Raw genomic sequence first — 16385 nt, forward strand, 5'->3', positions numbered from 1 at the left:
GCGGGGGGGAGCGGGCGGCCCGCTCCGGGACGCGGCGAGGCGCGCGGGGAACTCCCGCACACTTGCGCGGACCCGAGCCAACTCTCCCGGAACACTTTCCGGCCCCGCGTGCACACACCCGCACACCGACTGCTCACGGCCACACTCGTCGTCCCCGTCCAAACTCCCAGGACACCCGCTCAACTCGCACCCCGGGCCGGACCGCGCGCGCCGGGCCCAGCACCCTCGGCGCCCCCCGCACCCCGCCCCTGCCCCCGGGGCCGGGGGATGCTCCCGCCGCGCCTCCGCCGCGCGCCAACTAACCTGTCAGGGGCCCGGGCGGCTCCGCCTCCGCCCGCCGACTTTCCCGCCCCTCCCCCAGCCCCGGAGCCCGCCCGCCAGGGACACCCCTTCCCCCCCCCCCGCCGGGAGGGACTTCCCGGGCCGCTCAGGATCCCCTCGCCTCGCTCCCCTCCCCCACCCCGCCGCCGCTCTCCCGGAGGTCCAGGTCCGGGAGGTGACAGGGGCGCCCGGGCCGCCCGGGCCCGCCTCGCGCGCGGAGCACTTAGGCCCGAAGCCTCCGCGGGCGGCTCTGCTCACCGTGTCAGAGGCCGAGGCCGAGCGAGAGGAGAGTGCAGGGAAGTGGGGAAGGGGGGCGGCCGCCAAGCAGGCTCCTCGGCGGCCCCGGGTCGGCGGCGGCTCCCTGCCGCTTGTCAGGAGGCGGCCCGTGGGGGCGCGGACGGGCGGAACCGCGAGCGAGGAGAAGGGCAAGGCGTGCGGCTGGGCCGGGGCCACCGAGGGGAGGCGGTCCCGCAACCCAGACGGGGATCGACTGCCCCTCCGCAAAGCGAACCCAAAATGGCGGCGGGAGCGGCGGCGGCAGAGCGGCGGCGGCGGCGGCGGCTCGGGAGGGAGGGCGGGCGCGAGCGAAGGGCGCCGCGCGCCCCCCCCACCTCCCACCAGGCCCTGCCCGCGGCGCCCCCCCGCCCCCGACTCGGGCGGAGGAGCGCGCACGCCCGCCCGCACGCGCCGGACGGGCTCCGGGCTCGCCGCTCGCTCTCCCCCCGACCCCCGCCTTCGGCCGCCCGGCGCGCCCGCCGGCCCGTCGGCGCTCGCTCGGGGGCGCCCGCTCGCACGGCCCCCCGCCCCCTCTCGGCCCCTGTCAGGACGGCCGGGCGCGGGCCCTCACGCGTACCTTCGGCGGCGCGAGCCCCAGCCTCCTCCTCCTCCACCGCCTCTTCTTTCCTCCCCCCCTTCCCCGCCCCCACGGCCACCAACCGCCGCCACGGCCGCCGCCGCCGCCGCCGCCGCCCCCCCACATGCCCTCCGCCCCTCGCGCGTGCGCCTCCCACAATCCCCCCCGCCGGACCGTTCCATTCCGGCCGCCGCGGGAGCGGGAGGGGGGAGGCCCGGCAGCGCGGCGGGGCCGCCGGGAGGGCTGCAGCCCGGGCGAGGGGCGGGCGGGGGCCGGGACGACTCACCGCCGCGGCCGCCGCGCCGCGCCCCCGACGCTGGCTTCCGCGCTCGGCCGCCGGGCCGCGGTGGGCGCGTCGAGGGCGGCCCGGCTCCCCTCCGCCGGCTGGCGGGTGGACGCCGCGGCGGCTGCGCGCTGAGCAGCTTCCTGCCGAACGGCCCGAGCTCGCCGGGCGTCTGCGGGCAGCGCGGGGAGCAGCAGGCCCTCGGCGGCGCGTGCAGCTCGCGGCCCCGGGACCCTCGCGGGGGAAGGAGCCGGCGCTCGCGGGCCGGGAGCGGGATCCGAGCGCCCACCAGGTAGGGAGCGGGGCCGCGCGGCCGGCGGCTGTCCGGGAGGGGGGCTTCCTCCCGGGCTCCGCGGGGCGGACGTGGAGCCGCCGGGAGCCCGCGCGCCCGTCGCGCTTCTCGCTTTGTGTGGCGAAGCCCAGCCTGGGGGCTCGGAGCTCACGGCCCGGGCGCCCGCACGCTGCGCTGGGGCGCTCACGCGTGCCTCCGGGCGGGACCCGCTGCTCGGGGCACCGGGGACGGAGACCACGTATTTCTGGCTCCGCGCCGGCCTCGGTCTTTCGTGTCTGGCGTGTCCTTCAGAAAGTTGTTTTGCTTCGTTCTTTATCAAAAAGAAACGGAAAAGTGGACGTAGAACTCAGTCGCGTCCGAATGGGCCTTCCGAGTCGGTGAGATTGTCTCCGTCGAGCGGAGCGGCGCGTTCCCGCTCGCGGACCTGGCGGCGCAGCTCGGCTGTGTGGTGCCGCCGGCCCTCCGGACGGTTCGTGCGGCCTCGCGGACCGAGGCCTGGCGGATTTCGGCGGCTCCTGACGCTGTTTTCTCAACATTCTGCACCAACACTTACTTTCTCTTGGTGGGGGGTTGCGGGGGGACTCTGGGCTGTCCGAACCCAGGGTCTGCCTAATCTCGCAGTTTTAGTTTCCCCCAAAGGGTAAAGCAGAATACGTTCCCGGAGGGATCTGTCTCCTTGGGTTTCCCTTTCCTTCCCTTCTGTGGACTTGGAGGGATCCAGGGAGCGGCTTGAGAATCCCTGTCCTAGACTGACCTCAAAGCCCTGTTGAAGCTCTAAAGTTCAAGTAGACATACCCCCTTTCCACATTTCCATGCATGGCTCAGGTTGTGTTTGCTTAGTTTGTATTTTTGAAGGTAAACAGAAAATTAGCTTTAATGATGTCATATATATTTGGTTTTCCTAACCATGTGTTAAGTCTCAGCTCTTTCATGGGGCCCATCTAAGTTTACTTTGATCTTTCTTTAATTGTATCCTATATGCAAATGTGTTACCCTACCAACATTTTAATTTTCTTTAAAGATTTTGTTTATTTGTTTGACAGAGATCACAAGTAGACAGAAAGGCAGGCAGAGACAGAGAGAGAGGGAAGCAGGCTCCCCGCTGAGCAGAGAGCTTGATCCCGGCTTGATACCAGAAGATGGGCTTGATCCCAGAAGACGCGGGGCTGGATCCCAGATCCCTGGATCATGACCTAAGCCGAAGGTAGAGGCTTTAACCCACTGAGCCACCTAGACGGCCCCTACCAACATATTTAATTTGATGATAGGGACCAGGTCTAACACTCCTTGTGTTTTCTTTTATAGTCCTAGTGGAATGTAAGTAGTGGAAATGTTAAAAGAACATTAGATACTTAAAATCTGAGAAGGGAAAGAGAATTAACATTTGAGGAATGCCGCGTGGGGAGAGCACGTGTTCCTGCTTAAATAACACTTTAGCATAGATCATCCTAATCCCCATTTTACAGATGAGAAGCCTGGGGCTCCCAGAAGTCCAGGAACTTGGGATTTCACATTGGGTGTGGTGCTTGGGTGGCTCAGTCCTTTAAGCATCTGACTTCTGCTCAGGTCTTGATCTCAGGGTCCTGGGATTGAGCCTGCTCAGCAGGGAGTCTGCTTGTTCCTCTCCCTCTGACCCACTCGTGCTTCTGTGTGTGCTTTCTCTCAAAAAAATGAAATCGTTTAAAAAAAAAAAAAAGATTTCACTTTGTCCTAAAAACCTTTTTCACTATACCACATTATCTTCACAGTAAAAAATTTGTCATCACCAGCATAAGTATGTATGCTACGGAGAAAAGACACTTCATGGACTCCGCCGCGCCTGCGCATGAGGAAAGTTGCTTACTTTCTCTGCCTTCGTCTTGCTTTCGTGAATTGTCCACTGAGCATAGACTAGATCATACCCTGTTCTTCTGTATAAGCCCCAGTGCCTCCCAAGCTGTATTAAGTACTCAGCAAAGTGACCTTATTGAGTGAATGAAACCTGAATTCCTTGACCCAGGGAAGGTATGGAAGGCAGAATCATGGTCTCCCAAAGATGGCTGTGGCCCAGTCGGTGGAACCTGTGCGCATATTACACGGCAAAAGGGAACTGAGCACACAGATGGAATTAAGTTTGCTAATCTGCTAACCTTAGAATAGGGAGATTATCCTGGATTATGTGGTAGGCCCACTGTAAGTACAGGAGTTGTGGAGAGATGGAAGATGGGGCAGAAGAGTCATGACCGGATGTTGCCAGCTTTGAAGAGGAAAGAGCAGCCTTTAAAATCTGCAGAAGTCAGAAAACCAGGTTCTCTGCTGGAGCGTCCAGAAAGAATGCAACTGCGCGTGTGCGCTTTACTCAGGGACTTCTAAACCACAGAGCTGCAGGTGACAGATCTGGGTGGTTTTATACCACTAAGTTTCTGATAATTTGTCGCAGCTGCTGGAAACTATGTGGAAAGGGAAGCGAAAGCCTAAGTAGGCTCCAGAATACCTGGCTTGGATTGTGGTTTTGTGCTTTAATTCAAGAGTTTGTTTTGTTTTTAAGATTTGATTGATTTGAGGGGCGCCTGGGTGGCTCAGTGGGTTAAGCCTCTGCCTTCAGCTCAGGTCATGATCCCAGGGTACTGGGATCAAGCCCTGCATCGGGCTCTCTGCTCAGCGGGCAGCCTGCTTCCCCCTCTCTCTCTGCCTGCCTCTCTGCCTACTTGTGATCTCTCTCTCTCTTTGTCAATTAAATAAATAAAATCTTTTTTAAAAAAAGATTTGATTGATTTGAGAGAGCACGAGGCGGGGCGGAGTAGAGGGAGAGGGATAAGCAGGTTCCATGCTGAGCACGGGAGCCAGGGAGCCAGATGTGGGACTCCATCCCAAAACCCCGGATCACAAGCTGAGCCGAAATCATGACGCTTAACCACGCCACCCAGGTGCCTCCGTGCTTTGATCCAAATGAGGCTGTGGTTCAGCTGAAAGTTTGCCCTGAGAAAAGTGATCCGAGTTCCTGGAGCTGCCTGGATTTCCAGTATTTCCCTGCAGCTCTGCCTCTGGCATCAGGCCTCAAGCTGTAAATAGACAGCCGGGCTCCGTGGTCCTGCCGGACCGCAGCGCTCTTAGCTAAGCTGCCTTCAGACTCGGCTGCTTGAACAGGAGCACTTAAACACGCATGTCATGGTGCTTTTTTGCTGGGGTGCTGTCTCCGTGCAGTACAGACGTGCAGCAGAACTTCTTCCCTGCAAACCCCAAAATAAGGTTTCAAATGTTAAAAGAAATTTTTAAAGATAAAAGTCAAGTAGAATATCATCATGGTTGACTTTATATGTGATAAGTTGTGGAGAAATGCTATCTAAGCACAATAGTCTAAATTTCCTATCTAACAAGGGAAGAACTCCAAAATTTTGGAGGTAGGGGTCCTACCAATATTTTAAACCACCGCTTCGGTTGTTGGATTGCCTGTTGGGGAAGCGTGAATGGACACCTGGACTGCGCGGGTCTAAAGCCGAGCTGTGAAAAGTTGGGTAGAGCCTCAGTGGCGGTCGCACATAGTAGATTTAGGTGCCACAGTTATCTCCATTTTAGAAATGAGGGAACAGCCACACAGAGCTGAAGTAACGGGCTCGAGGTCACACAGCTAGTAAGTAGGATTTCAGCGCGTGGATTCGAGAGTCCGCGCTTCTGACCATTCTGCCATACTTCCGCTCTGTTTGTTGTGTCTGTAAATTGGAGATGTTACCTACATCATAGGATTGTTGTAAAGGTAAAGTGAGTTAATTTACATAAAGCACTTAGAGCCCCCCTACTTACAGAAGGTGTTGGGGATATGTTAGCTGTTGCTGTCGTTGGAGCCCAAGGTTATTCTTCAGTGCACTTGAGTTGCTGGAAGAAAACATCAGCGCGGATGCTCCTTCCTTTGCCTGGACCGGCGCCGCCCTTTTCTTTCTTTTATATGTTGGTGTCGTCACTGCTCTCAGCTTGGTAAAAGTTAGATTACCAGAGGAGGGAAATGTCTGGAAAACCTAGTGGAGTGTTCTTGTTTTATAGGTAGGAAACTTGGCCTCAGAGAGAAGGAAAAAAACACTCGTACGAGCTAAAATCAATGTCTTTTCCTATAGGAAATGTTATCTGCAGGGTACTCACGCTGGAATGTAAAGGGCTCATCCGTCCTGACATGGATTTAGATGCAGCGTTGGGGTAAGGACCCACTGCTTTTAGTTACTTATCATCAATCTCTAACAGTTTGATGCAGCATAGGGTTTTCTATCCTCAGAAGTATAATTCCTACAGATAATTACGTGTTAGCTTTAGAGGATCTCACTAAGGGTTTGTTGATTTGATTTTGTAAAATTTACTCTTTGGGCGATAGCAACCTGATCCAGATTCAGAAAGTACAAAGCACACCTCTCTCCCTGTTCCTGCCCCCAGTGGAACCCATTCCCTCCCCTGAAAGCAACCAGTATTCTCAGTTTTTGTATATCCTTCCAAATATGGACCTTTTTACAAACAAATTGTGTGTGTGTATATATATATATATATTTTAAAGATTTTATTTGTTTATTTGACAGACAGAGATCATGAGTAGGCAGAGAGCCTGACGTGGGGCTCGATCCCAGGACCCTGGGATCACGACCTGAGCCGAAGGCAGAGGCTTTAACCTACTGAGCCACCCAGGCACATATATATGTATATGTATATGTATACATATATGTATATGTATACATATACATATATATACGTATTTCCCCCTTTTACACGAGTGATGGCTAACTGTATGCAGTGTTCTGTGCTTTCTCTCCCCTACCTGATGCATATGGAGGTTTTCCTTTATCAGGTGCAGAGTGCTCCCGGGCTATGTTGTTAAGCAGCGGTGTGGGTGTGGTGCAGCATCGTAGGGCTGTGCTGCTTGCCCACTGGTGACAGATACTTAGATTCTTTCCATCTTAAGGTTAGAAACAGTGTTGCGGGTGAATAATCTTACATTTATGGTAATCTCTGTTTTCATTATGTCACTGTAAAAATGGTTTTGGTTAGGTCTCCAAAAAAAAAAAACCTTTAACATGGACACCTTACTGAAGTGTGGACAGTTTTTATTACATGAACAATATTAATATTACTAATGATTGTTAATAACATTACAAATCAAAGTAAAAAAAAATTACCAGCAACATGAGCACCACCATAGACCAGATTATTTTCTGTCCATCCTTTTCTTTAAGTCTTCACGCATCCGTACTTCAGAACACTAATCTAGATGCGCCTTTGGGGGCGCCTGGGTGGCTTAGTGAATTAGGCCTCTGCCTTCGGCTCAGGTCATGATCCCGGGGTCCTGGGATCGAGCCCCGCATCGGGCTCTCTGCTCGGCGGGGAGCCTGCTTCCCTTCCTCTCTCTCTGCCTGCCTCTCTGCCTGCTTGTGATCTCTGTCTGTCAAATAAATAAAACCTTTAAAAAAAAAATAAAAATAAATGCACCTTTGGGTTGAGCTCAACCTAGCTGTGTCCCCGGCCCTAAAGCTGGGGGGTTACGGTTCGGCCTGCGTGTTCATGTAACATGCCTTCTGCAAAGCCTTCAGAAGCCTCTCTGATGTTTCACCGGTCTCACGTCCGGGAATTTCTCAGGTTCAGTTTGTCGATGAGGATCTAGACGAGGATCTAGGGTCCCCCCAGCCTCGGACGCAATCCTGGGTCCTCCCCGTCCCCTCCCTCTGCCTGCTCCAGTAGGAGAGTCGGCCGGTCCTACCAGCACTCACTCCCTTGCCGAGGGACAGTGAGTACAGGTGGTTTGCAGCAAAGACACCTAGTTTGCGCTTGTTCCAAGTTGTCGTCATCAGTGTGTTTCATTGAAACACCTTTACTTCAAGAGCCCAAACGTGGGGAAGTAGATATAATGAGGATTACAGAAAGCAGCATAACAAATTCTGTTTTTTTGAACCGAGATTATGAAAGCAAGGAGAGTAGTTTCCATCAATCAAATTTTTCCTCTAGGACTCGGGATCTAGAACAATCTTTCTCAGCCTCAGCACTCACTGTTGACATTGGAGGCTGGGTCACTTGTTGTGGGAGACTCTTCTGTGCATGACAGGATGGTCTGCAGTCTCTGGCCTCCACTCACTGGATGCCACCACCACTCCCCCAAGTCTGACAATCAAAACCACATCCAGAAATTTCTAAATGTCCCCCAGGGGGCAAAAGTGCCCCAGTTGAGAATGACTGGTGTGGAAAAACAATTGCTGGGGCGCCTGGGGGATTCAGTCAGTTAGGTGTCTGCCTCCAGCTCAGGTCATGATCCCAGGGTCCTGGGCTCGAGTCCTAGAGTCCTATGTCGGGCTCCCTGCTCAGTGGGGAGCCTTCTTCTCCCTCTCCTCCCCACTCGTGTTCTCTCTCGCTGTCTCTGTTGCTCTCTCTCTCACTCTCAAATAAATACATAAAATCTTAAAAGGAAAAGAATTGCTGATCACCAGGACATCAGCCTTGCTTCAGTAGAGAGTAAGTCATGGCAGACTGATAACATCCTTTTTGTCTGAATTCCTTGAATGGTAAATCAAAATAACGACATGACATACGTCGCATCTCCAGTAAAGTAAGGCATTTGATAGTCTCCTTATGGCCTTTTGGGGAAGTACGTCCTGAACATTTAATTGTTTGAATAACCATACCCAAAGACTCCGTGCTAATTCGGTTGATTTGACATCCGTGCAGGAGTTCTCATTCTTAGCCGCACATGGGAATCAGCTGGGGGACTTTGAAAACGGCCAGTGTCTTAAGTCTCCCTGCAAGAGACTGTGATTTAATCAGTCTGAGAAATAGTCTGGGCATCAAACGTTTTAATTATGGGCAGACCTCGTCTCGCGGTGCTGGGCCGTGGGGCGCGCGGCCGCTGTTGGGTTTTTACAAACAGAAGGTTCGGGGCCACCGTGTGTCGGCGCCCGTGTTCCGACAGCAGCTGCTCTCCTCCTGTCTCTGTCACACTTTGGTGACTCTCACAGGATCTAAATCTGTTCATTGTTCGAATTTTGCGGGGATCTGTGCCGAGCGGTCGTGGATGGCACCGGCGTCCCTGGGGACCCCGCAGGCTGCCCCCACGAGACGGCAGACCTAACGGATGCGCGTGTGACGATGGCTCCACCGATGGCCGTTCCTCCATCTCCCTCCCTGCGGGCCTCCCTCGTCCCAGAGACGCCACAGTGTGGACACGAGGACAGTTCATAACCTGACGACGGCCTCGACGTGCTCGTGTGAAAGGAAGAGTCGCACATCCGAAGCTGGAAGTCAGAAGCGAGCAGGGGTGAAGCTCGGTGAGGCAGGCGTGTCCGGACCCGACACCCTGAGAGCCTGGGCCTCGGGCGTCAGCGGTCAGCCGAGCTGTGAACGCAAAGGAGAAGCCGTTGGAGGAAACAGAACGTGCGGTTCCAATGAGCACATGGGGGGAGGAGAAAGTTGGCTGGACGTCACTGACGTGGGGGAGGTCGGAGCGGTCCGGGCTAAGTGTCCCCGTGGCCACCGCATCCCCTTCGGCTGAAGTCCAGTTCAGGGTCAGAGGGGTCTGAGCCAAGCGTCCCAGCGGCCACCGTGTCCCCTTCAACTAAAGTCCAGTCCTGAGTCGGAGGGGTCTGGGCCGAGTGTCCCAGTGGTCATTGCGAACCCTTTGGCCTAAGTCCGGTCCAGGCCAAGCATCTCGGCCACCATGTCCCCTTCAGCCGAAGTCCAGTCCAGGGTCAGAGGGGTCCGGGCTGAGCATCCCGTGGTCACCACGTCCCCTTCGGCTGAAGTCCAGTCCTGGGTGAGAGCGGTCCGGGCCGAGCGTCCTAGCAGTCACTGCATCCCCTTCAGCCAAAGTCCAGTCCAGGGTTGGAAGGGTCCAGGCTAAGTGTCCCCGTGGCCACCGTGTCCCCTTCAGCCAAAGTCCGGTCCAGGGTCCGAGTGGTCCAGGCCGAATGTCCCAGTGGTCACCGCGTCCCCTTTGGTCGAAGTCCAGTCCTGAGTCAAGGGGTCCGGGCCGAGTGTCCTGGTGGCCACCGCGTCCCCTTTGGACGAAGTCTGGTCTGGAGCAAGGCCCGAACACTCCCGCCTCTGGGAAGGCCGAGTGCGGGGCGGACACTGCGGGAGCGCGGTCTGGAGCCGGCAGGGGTGGGTTCAGGGAGGTGTCGGGAAAGAAGCCATGTCCGTGACCCAGAAGTGTCCGGTGAAGCAGCAGGTGCTCCGGAAGGCGTAGCTCAAGAGAGTTCCTGAAGGTGCCACACTGACCAACAGATTTCCCGTGGGGACGAAGCAGCCTTCCCCGGAAAGGGGGCGCAGCCAGGACTCCTGCAGCTGGCGAGGAGAGGGCAGGGCCTGGCTGCGGGCTCCAGAGGACAGGGTGCCCGTGTGGTTAGGGGCGGTGAGCCGAAGCCGACGCTCGGGGGTCGCTCCCGGAATCCCAGGGCCCTGCGGGATGACGCGGACTCCACGCCGCCGGGGCTCGAGAAACAGCCCGGCAGAACCCGGAGGGCCACACGCCTGTCCCTGGCAGGGTTGATGGAACGTCTGAGCTCCACCACCGAGACCTGCCCGGAACATAGACCTTGGTCCGTGCACTCTTGCTCGCTGCCGGGGCACCTTTGCAGTCCTCTTGCTTGTCTACTGAAGTCTTTTTAAAATAGAAATTAAAAGTACTACGGAAGGTTACCACTTGCAACTATTTGTGTGGCTCAAGATTTGTAATATTGTGTGCACAAAATAAAAGCTAAATTTCATTCGATGCTGAAACTGTTAAGAAACTGCAGCTAGGTTTCATAGTTTTTTTTTTTTAACTCTAGCACAGTTAACATACAGTGTCCTTTAGACGCAGTGTAGCGATTCCAAACTTCCATACGTTCGTCAGTGCTCGTCATGTGCGTGGACTCTCAGTCCCCTTCGTGTGTGTCCCCGCATCCCCTCTGGTAACCAGCAGTGTGTTCTCTAGAGTGAAGAGTCTGTTTTTTCATTTGTCTCTTTCTTTTCTTTGTTCGTTTGTTTGTTTCTTAAATTCCACATACGAATGAGATCATGTGGTCTTTGTCTTTCTCTGATTTATTTCGCTTGGCGTCATACTTTCTAGATCCAGCCAAGTCATTGCAAATGGCAAGCTTTGGTCGTTTTGATGGCTGAGTACCCTTACCACGCACCGCATTTTTATTCGTGTAGCTGCGCTCGCCCGCGTTCCCACCAGCAGTGCACGGGGGCTCCTCCTCCCCGCGGCCTCGCCAGCAGCTGCTGGTCCCTGCGGTTCTGGTTTTGGCTGTGCTGGCAGGTGTGAGGTGGCCGGTCCTTGTGGTTTTGGTTTGCGTTTCCCCGACGCTGAGTGATGCTGAGCGCGTTTTCATGTGTCTGTTGGCCACCTGGAGGTCTTCTCTGGAGAAATGTCTGTTCGTGTCTTCTACCTATTTTTGATCGATTGGGTTTTTTGTTTGTTTGTGTTCAGCTATAGAAGTTCTTTATATATTTTAGTTCCTGATCTTTTATCGGATGTGTTATTTGCAAATATCTTCAATTTAGTAGGTTGTCTTTTAGTTTTGTTGATTGTTTCCTCTGCTGGGCAGAAGCTATTTTGATGTCATCCCAACAGTTTATTTTTGCTTTGTTTTTCTTGCCTTAGGAGACAAATCTAGAAAAATGTTGCTATGGCCCATGTCAGAGACCTTACCACCTGTGCTCTCTTCTAGGATTTCTAGGTTTCAGGTGTCACATTTAGGTCTTTAATCCATTTTGAGTTTATTTTTTGTGTATGATATGTGGAAATGTTCCGTAATTCCTGATTCAGAATTTTATCAAAACTACTTCTAGTTCTCATTGGTTAACTGTATAACTAAATGTTAAAAACTGTGTACTTACAAACACTCTCATTACATAAAAGAAGACATCTACAAACTGAAATAAGGTTCAACATTAATAAAATGGATTTTAACAATTACTTTGCTAAGATCAATATCACAAATAGCTGCACAGATCAATGACGAAGAACATGGTATCATGATAAGGATGTAGGCTCTCAAGTTCAACAACCATGTTTACGCACAAGAGTCACAGTGGTTTCCATGGGTCAGAAAAATTGTGATTTTCTAGCTCCTTCCATAGAGAGGTCAAGTCGGCTTCCTCCCCACCCCTGACACTATGATGGGCTAATGGGCTGCAGTCAGATGTAACCCCCTGCTGGCTCTTAGCCAGGTTTGACGAGGTCTTCAGTGCTTTAGCTCTCCGGGACTTTTGCCTCCGCTGTGACATGTCAGGCGGCGCTGCCACGGGATGAGAAACTGTGTGGAGCCGAGTCTGTCCCATCAGCTAAGGCTGACCTTGCCGACCTGAGACAGTCCGACCTGATCCAGAACAGAACTAACCAGCCTGGAGCTGTGGACTCGTGAGCACTAAACAACAAGATATTGTTTGAAGCCGCTGAGTTTTGGGGTGGCCTTTTTCACAGCAACAGCTGGCACAATGCTTCCGAATGACGCTGTGATGAGAAGATGACAAAGCATGTGACGTCTACAGCTCGTATAGTAATCAGGACCAAACTCATCGTGGCCGTTTCTGCTATCGATGTTGTTTTAACATGGCTACATGGCAACATTTTTTACTAATGGCTTTATTAAGATTCACAAACCATAAAATTCAGTATCTTCAAAGTATACAATTCGGTGGGTTTTTACTACATTCACAGAGCTGCATAATCACTATCGCTCCCTAATGTTAGAACATTTTAGTGACCCCAAAGAGAAATCCATGAGTGGTGACTCTCCATTCTCCCCTCTCCCAACCACTAATCTAATTTATTGTCTCGACAGATTTACCTATGGTGCACATTTCGGGTCATTAGAATTCTCCTACAGGGGGTCTTTTCTGACAGCCTTTTCCTTCATATAAAGATTCACCCATGTTGCAGCATTTATCAGAGCTTCGCCTGTTGTTAGGACTGGATAATACCCCGTGGTACGGCTGCTCCGACCTGCTCTGTCCATTCATTGGTGATGAACCTTAGGGTTCTTTCCACATTTTGGCTCTTGGGAATATTGCTGCTGTGAGCATCTGTGAACAAGTTTTTGTGGGCACATATGTTTTCATTTCCTTGGGTATATGACTGGGTCTAAAGTAGAATTGCTGGGTCATTTGGAAACTATGTGTTTAATCTTTTGAGGAACTACCAACCTGTTTTCCAAAGTAGCTGCACATTTTACGGCCCCACCAGCAACGTATGAAGATTCTGGTTTTTCCTCATTCTCCCCAGCACTTGTTACTGTCTGTTCTTGTGGTTTTAGCTATCCTTGTGAGCATAAGGATATCACGTTATGTTTTTGATTTGCATTTTCCTAATGACTTATGGCACTGAACATCTTTTCTCATGCTTATTGGCCATAATGTATCTTATTTGGAGAAATGTCTTTTTTAAATTCTCGGTCCATTTTTGAGTTGGTTGCCTTTTTATTGTTGAGCTGTTAAGAGTTCTTTATGTATTATGAGTACAAGTCCTTTATCAGATATGATTTGTGCATATTTTCTCCCATTCTAGTCTTTTACATTCTTTATGTATCCTTTGAAACAGAAATTCTTAATTTCGATAAAGTCCCAAGTATCTGTTTTTGTCACTTGAGTTTTGGTATCACTATGAAACCATTGTCTGATACAAGGTCACTTGTATTTAATATGTAAGATTTACTCTTACGTATTCTTTTAAGAGTTTTATTGTTTTGGCACTTCCACTCAGGTCTGTATTCTGTTTACGTTACTTTTTGTGTATGATGTGAGGTAGGGGTCCAGTTTAATTTTTTTTTAAGTCAAAGGAAAAGGAGGGTTTCAAAAGTGACTATTTGATTCCTGGCTCATTTGGGAAACGAATAATACAATGATTCTCTGAAAGATAAAATCCTTAGAGAGAACCAGGCTTTGGTTTTTAGTTTTGTCCTTAACTGATTTTTCTTTCTTTCTTTTTTTTTAGTTGAAATATAGTTGACACAGTTGCTTTAGTTTCGGGTGTACAACATAATGTTTCAACAAGGGTTTTTTTTGTTTGTTTTTAAGATTTAATTCATTTTAGAGAGAGAGGGTGAGCGAGCACAAGCGGCTGGAGAAAGAGAGAGAGAGTCTCCAGCGGACTCCACGCTGAGTACGGAGGCCGATGCCAGGCTCCGTCCCACCACCCTGAGGTCATGACCTGAGCTGAAATCACCAGTCGGATGCTTAACTGACTGTGCCAATCCCAGCAAGTTTATACGTTGTTCTGGGCTCACCACCACAGCTCAAGCCCAGTGTTCTGGGCTTACCATCTGTCGTCACACAGTGCTATCACTGTCACTGACTATCTCTCTCCACGCTGTATGTTTTAGTCCTGTGACTTACTTATTCCATAACTGGAAGCCTGTATCTCTCACTCCCCTTTACCTGTTTTGCTCATCCCTTGACCCCCTCTCCAGCAATCGTCAGTTTGTTCTCTGTGGGTTCATTTCTGCTTGTTTGTTTGTTCCTTCATTTATTTTGTTTTTGAGATTCCACATATAAGTAAATCATAAGATATTTGTTTTTCTCTGACATACTCAGTTAGCATAATACACTCTAGGACCATCCATATGGTTGCAGATGATACAGTCTCGTCCTTTTTTATGACTGAGTAATAGTCCATCTCTCTCACACACACACCCTCCATCACTGGGCATGTGGGTCGCTTCCTTATCTTGGCTACTGTAAGTAATGCAGCAGGAAACACAGGGAAGCAGGAATCTTTTTGAATTAGTGTTTTTATATTCTTTGGGTAAATACCCACTTCAATATAATTATTTTGCCTCTGGATATCTGGCTGTCTTAGCACCATTTGTTGAAAACATTTTTCTTTCCCCCATTGAATTGTCTTGGCATGTGTGTTGAAAATCAGCTGATTGTGATGTAAGGCATTCTTTCTGAACTCACAGCTGCACCCCACTGACTCGTGGATGTGGGTCAGACGCGCGTCATCTATCGACATAAGCTGATAGCACACTGTCATCGTTACTGTGGCTTTGTAGTAGGTTTTGAAATCAGGAAACGGGAACCCTCCAACTTTGTTCCCTTTTTTTCTAAGGTTATTTATGGTTTTATGCGTCCATTGCATTTCCATATGAATTTTGAGATCAGCTTGACAATTGCCATAAAAAATGTTGCTGGGATTTTGATAAGTAATGGTATTTTTTATAAAAAAGAAAACTGAGGGGCACCTGGGTGGCTCAGTGGGTTAAAGCCTCTGCCTTTGGCTCAGGTCATGATCTCAGGGTCCCGGGATCGAGCCCCGCATTGGGCTCTCTGCTCAGCAGGGAGCCTGCTTCCCTTCCTCTCTCTCTGCCTGTCTCTCTGCCTACTTGTGATCTTTGTCTGTCAAATAAATAAATAAAATCTTCTAAAAAAGAGAAGTGATTATTTTAATGAACTGCATTCTCAATGGAACAATGATATGATAGACTGTTTAAAAATGGTCACTCTTGGGGCGCCTGGGTGGCTCAGTCGTTAAGCGTCTGCCTTTGGCTCAGGTCATGATCCCAGGGTCCTGGGTTCAATCCCCGCATTGGGCTCCCTGCTCGGCAGGAGGCCTGCTTCTCTTTTTCCCATTCCGTCTGCTTGTGTTCCCTCTCTCACTGTGTTTCTCTCTGTCAAATAAATAAAATCCTAAAAAAAAAAAATAGTCACTCTTGGGGCACCTGGGTGGCTTAGTCCATGAAACATGTGCCTTTGGCTCAGGTCGTGATCTCAGTGTCCTGGGATCGAGCCCCTCATCGGGCTCCCTGCTCTGTTGGGGAGTCTGCTTCTCCCTCTGTCTCTGCTCCTCCCCCTACTTGTGCTCTCTCTCGCTCTCTCTCTCTGTCAAGTAAATAAAATTTTAACAAAAAAGTCACTCTTAAAATATAAAATCTGAAAACGATAGGTCATACCGAAAGAACATTGATAAGTTAAGTGGGGAAGGAACTTGTATTGGGTAATGATTGCTTTAAAAAAACTGTAGGCATTTAGCCAGGAAAAGAAAAAACAGAGCACAGAACTACACTCAGTTCATCATGTGGGAAATGGCTTGTAAAACCCCAGAGAAGGACTGGGACAGTGAATGGAAGCGGCTGGGAGACATTTCAGCTCAGATTGTGAACGAATTTTCCAGAAAAGCGGTCAGAAAGCTGTGTAGCCTGCCCTCGCGTTCCCCCAACTGGACGTGTTCAGGTGCTCCGTGACGGACAACGCCGGCCACACGGTGAGTCACGGGACAGGCTGCCGGTCCCAGCGGGGGATCAGGGCGCTCCGTCCCTCTCCTCACCGGGGTATAATGATGTCTCCCTAATAGCTGTGGGGAGATAACGCCGGTACATTGCTCAATATAGAACCTCCTTCTAGAAAATAGTGATTAGGGGCGCCTGGGAGGCTCAGTTGTTAAGCGTCTGCCTTATTTAGTGATTATTGTTAAATTTTTAGTTAGTGATTTTATTGTTAATGGTTAGTGATTATTGTTAAAATCGAGGTAGCACTAATTCAGTTCTGCGCTAGTTCTGGAGAGTCCGGTTCCTGAGCTGGATCGTCGGAACCTGGAGACTCTCGGCTTCTCTCTCCACGAAAGCTGCTCCGTAGCAGTTTTGTCCCTCACGGCAGAGGCGAGTGACAGCCCCCAGGTCTTCACTGGATGACTGGTTAGACAGACGCCTCCTTACCAC

At 51.4% G+C, this 16385-nt stretch overlaps 2 protein-coding genes across 5 annotated transcripts in view; one reads left to right on the forward strand and one right to left on the reverse strand.

The window, feature by feature from the left end:
- Window positions 1-1237, reverse strand: part of ASH1L (ASH1 like histone lysine methyltransferase) — a 190086-nt gene extending 188849 nt beyond the window's left edge. The window contains exon 1 of the mRNA XM_080825089.1: window positions 1175-1237. The gene's annotated coding sequence lies outside the window, so the exon portion shown is untranslated. The remainder of the gene's footprint in view (window positions 1-1174) is intronic.
- A 185-nt stretch (window positions 1238-1422) lies between these two features.
- The window catches only part of DAP3 (death associated protein 3), a 31621-nt gene continuing 16658 nt past the window's right edge, over window positions 1423-16385 (forward strand). The window contains exons 1-2 of one of the 4 annotated variants that reach the window (XM_080825090.1): window positions 1603-1749; window positions 15842-15931. The gene's annotated coding sequence lies outside the window, so the exon portion shown is untranslated. Of the gene's footprint in view, window positions 1750-2762; window positions 2954-5861; window positions 5917-15841; window positions 15932-16385 lie in introns of those variants that run through there. The other 3 variants (XM_080825091.1, XM_080825092.1, XM_080825093.1) reach the window with 3 other exon arrangements.

Source organism: Martes martes (genome assembly GCF_963455335.1).
Source record: "Martes martes genome assembly, chromosome: 15".
Lineage (NCBI taxonomy): Eukaryota > Metazoa > Chordata > Mammalia > Carnivora > Mustelidae > Martes > Martes martes.